We start from the raw sequence: 4,689 nt of genomic DNA, 5'->3' as shown, positions 1-4,689 counted from the left end.
TAGATTCGCTATTCGTGACAGCAAGAAAACGACAATCGATTCTAGTCGCAAGACAAAAACGCACTTTTTCAGTATGCCTCATCCCGGCATTTTCCGCGTATTCCAAAGATCAATTTATTTATCTGGACTCTGCGTTTCGAAGGATGTAGGAAAGGTGCGTTATGATACAACGAAAATTTGTTCTCCTATTCCACATTTTGATTTCGACAGAATGCTACAAGTCTTGAAAGGCATGCCTTTAAAATATGTGAGAAATAAATTTCAGAACTTAAAGCATTTTTGTTTTGTTCGCGTTTGGTGGCATCCGTTAAGTGTGGTACCGGGAGAGAGAATTAAACTTTATTGTCTGACCAGGCACGCGTTCTCTTCGCCGGGAGACACTCGAAAAAAGCAGGCAGGTAGATGAGAGTGAGTGAGTGAGTGAGTGAGTGAGTGAGTGAGTGAGTGAGTGAGTGAGTGAGTGAGTGAGTGAGTGAGTGAGTGAGTGAGTGAGTGAGTGAGTGAGTGAGTGAGTGAGTGAGTGAGTGAGTGAGTGAGTGAGTGAGTGAGTGAGTGAGTGAGTGAGTGAGTGAGTGAGTGAGTGAGTGAGTGAGTGAGTGAGTGAGTGAGTGAGTGAGTGAGTGAGTGAGTGAGTGAGTGAGTGAGTGAGTGAGTGAGTGAGTGAGTGAGTGAGTGAGTGAGTGAGTGAGTGAGTGAGTGAGTGAGCCTACCTGTAGGTGCTTCCACCGTTGTTCTATTCTGTAATACTGCATGTGTGACAGCTTAGTGATAGGCATGCTGGCAAATCAATGTCATCCACACATATAAGGAGCAAACGAGGCATTTATCAATCCATAGCCAAGAAGTTGGAGTTGCAGGCACAAACCTTCCTTTATTCAGCGCAGTTACGCCAATGTGTTTTTTAATTATATGCTGCTCAAGAGATGTTAATGCTTCTATATAGCGTCGGTTCATTCTGTGCTTTGTTCTACATTTCAAACCTCTTGCTACATTTTGGCGCCAGTCTTCAAGTGGCCGCTGTCGTAAATTTTCTCCCACAAACGCTAATGGTGACCTCTGTTGCTGTCAGGGCTAGAGCTTCATTATAAATTAACGATGTATGCAAGGATAAAGAAGGCCATCTAAAAAGTAATTCGCAAACAGCTTTGTATTCTGAAGCTTTTAGGACGCGACACTCGTCTGATAAATTGATTCCGAGTAGCAACAGGTCAGTGCCTAGGCTTCGATAACAAATATATCATGTCCTCGTGCGAGCAGAATACCATTACGCAAGCAATCAATACTGTCTAGAATCTTTCCATTAGTCTTCCATTCTGTTGGACCACAGCAACTTCGAAACTTCGACGTGTCCGACCTTCCTAGGGTTTGAGGTTGCTGGTGTTTGTTTTGCTTGCGTATGTGCCTACATAGGATCGCAAGTCAGCTTAAAAGTTCCAGAGTAATTTGTTAAGGATGCGCTGCCTCCCACAACAGGAACGATGAATAGCTCAAGTGAATGTTCTGAATGCATGCGTCAAACAAGTCACTTTTTTGCGCGTCATTCATGATGTATCGACTCTCGTTGTTCTCATGCAGGGATGGTTGTTGATACTTTATTAATAACGTTTATGTGTACACGTGTGTGCGTTACTGTACGTATTATTTGTGTGTATATGTGATCATTGTTTATGCCGTAGTATATAGAATCAAGTCATACGAGACGCCAGCTGACAAAAAAGAGTGTTCCACACTCGACGTCATGGCTACGAGCAGCGCTAACGCTCCCAGGTTTAGATGCACTGAAATACCCGATAAGGTGGACGCGAGGAGGACCGCCGCAGTAGCTCAATTGGTAGAGCATCGGACGCGTTATCCCAAGGTTGCAGGTTCGGTCGCTGTTGGTGGCAAGTTGTCTTTCCGTCCCCTTTAATTTCTTCAAATTTATGTAATAATTACTTCAATGCGAAACAGCAACTCGTTACAGCCACTAATAGTTTCTGTAAAACAGCAACTAATACTACTACGACAGCAGCGACTCTAGTGTCATTAATTTCACTGTAGTGTCATTAAAACTCTAGTGTCTATAAGTTCACCACCGCAGCTTCAATAATAGATGCTAAAATCAGCGTCAAAAGTTTTGCTTTTAAGTTTCCTGCCAATATCTCCGATGGTGACGTCACGAACTTCAATACGTTTCTTTTTTTCATATTTCGGCCATACTTCCTCAACGAAATTTCCCGAAACTTGGTACATGAAGTTTCTGGTCTCCAGAAGGCAATGCACTTCATTTTTACCTATTAGGAACTACGTAGACCCTAGTAGACGTCGTCAAAGCCTATGACGTCCCGGCGACTGGTTCGGGGACTTCAAGGTGTCGTCGCCACCCGTATTTTCTTCTAGCGCGTTTTCTCGCTTACCAAGCTTCTTTTTGCAGCAAGCATGGTGTTTTAAGTATCGTGAAAGAGCAGTTTACTAATACGAGAAAAATAGATTTTCTCTTTGGTGTAGCTTTAAACAGTGATAAAAAAACGCATGGCTGCTCTACTAATGTGAAACCTGAGTAGGTGCGTAGCACGGGCACCCAGCAATTCCCGTTCGTAGAGTTCCCACTGATCCGTTTACCAAAGCGTCGATGACGTCAATGTTTGAGGTAAGCATGTTGGGTTTCGCCGGCACGAGTATATTCTTGGTAGGGAGATTCGCGAACTCGGTGTGCGACATGTGCGCTACTTTTTGCTGCGCTTTATCGACTTCCTGTTTGTTACGGCCGTTGAGATACGCGTCGTCTGCAGCGAGTTCTATCAGGTTGTTTCACCCATCAGATGTAGCGACGCAGCGCCGGCGAAGCCTAGAGGGAGGGGCATTCGCTCGCTCGGCGAGGCGGTGCCGCCCTCTCTTGCGCGGCCCCGGAGTCAGCCGCAGGTTTCCAAACGTTTTTAGCGATTTTTAGTTAATTATTGCTATTACTTCTTAGTTATTTCTGTTAACTATATTATTTTAGACCATGTTCAATCATTTTAACCAGGTTTTGAGCATTTCTAGCCTTGGTATGGCCCATATTAAGGGCTTTACTGTGGGCGTGGTCACGCCACGGGAGATACACGGATGGACGACAAGCCCGGCATCTAATGTGCTCCGCACTTAGAACAAAGAAAAATAACTCCCAACTAGCCGAAACGTCACTCTTTTGCAGCCGATCGTACCGATGCAAATAGCTTCACCTTTTAATCAGCAGCATCTAGAGTTTAAAGACGTGTGCTTAACACTTTGTGACATGGCCTCCTTGTTCGGAGACGCGACTTACGTTTGCCATTTCTGTGCACTATTGTGAAGTAAAAAAACTGCAAACAGTGAGCTAATGGTAAATTAAGCCATCTTGTTGCCCAAAGTTCCATTACATTACTTCTGCTTGAAACCTTTTACTACAAACGGTCGCTTTTGGGAAGGCAGCACCGTGTTTACCGAAAGTCTGGACGCGGGGCATTTCGGTTAAAATTCCCAAATATTTTACAGCAGAGTTGTTATGGTCTAGGTTCGCCGTGTGTCGTAAGCTGAAAATAATAATCATCATAAAACGCAACGCGCTCAGTGACCGCCCAATCATTCTGTACAAGAGAAGCTGAACCGTGTCTAGCAGGTCTGCTGGGACCCGGCTGTGGGCGACTTAGCGCACGGTGTGTTTTTTGTTTTTTTTTTGTCGTTTTAGGGAAGCTCGCTACCCTCAGATAACAATCAGATATAGTTTGAGGAGTTAGTTGAATTCTGCATATGAAGAAATACACCTTGACTGAGTGTACATGACCGATGGATACATGACAACACATTCCACAAGACACTTCTTCACTTCATACACAACACTGGCCTAACGGCGCACATTTAACACAAATATATACAACAAATATTATGCCTTAAGGGCAAGTCTATGTCGCAAATAAAAAAAATCGTTGGATAATTATGTATGGTGTGATTACAAATATTGACTGTAAAATACAGCATAATTTATTCTAACATTAGCACGTGCTTCAAATCTGATCTCCACATCCCTGACAGCAGATTGTGCAAATTTCGCGCATTTATAGATAGTCGATCATAATGCGCGTCGCAAAGGGTGAATATGACGAGTTGTACATGCTCATGCACTTTTATTTCGAGCAATTAGACCATATAATCTACATAGGATTCAAATATGTTTAGGGCTTGAGGAGATCAAAGGATCCCAAGGGCTCTATCCGGAAGAGAATACTTTTTCCCATCGATTAGATTGTTTTGAAGTCGAGGAGATCGTATCGCGCGCATCACCGGAGAAAAGCACCGCAATCACCGGGGTACTCCGGACAAATATTATATTTCAGTAGCCCACTCTGGCAAGACAGTTTCAAAGATATACCTTCATGATTCGAGCTGAGGTATTGAAAGAATACATTTCGAGTGGGCGACCGCAGCACATACAGTGTAAAAAAAGAGAAGTAGCAAGGCAGATGGTACAGATACTACATTTCGCTAAAAGCTTGCAACTTGAAGGATTCCCTTCACGAGCCAGCGTAGGCAAGGCGATTTTCGTGCTATTCCAACTATAAAGTGTAATGCATACATATTATATTTCTCCAAGGTATCCGATAGCTTGCAGCGCAGAGATGGACCGGCGTCTTATAATTTCATATATTTTTAAGGGGGGAGCCTTACATGCCTCATCGAAGGCGGAAATTGACC

Source organism: Rhipicephalus sanguineus, chromosome 10, assembly GCF_013339695.2.
Source record: "Rhipicephalus sanguineus isolate Rsan-2018 chromosome 10, BIME_Rsan_1.4, whole genome shotgun sequence".
NCBI classification, from domain to species: Eukaryota; Metazoa; Arthropoda; class Arachnida; order Ixodida; family Ixodidae; genus Rhipicephalus; species Rhipicephalus sanguineus.
The sequence above is the reverse complement of the archived record's forward strand: the minus strand, read 5'-3'. Positions refer to the sequence as shown.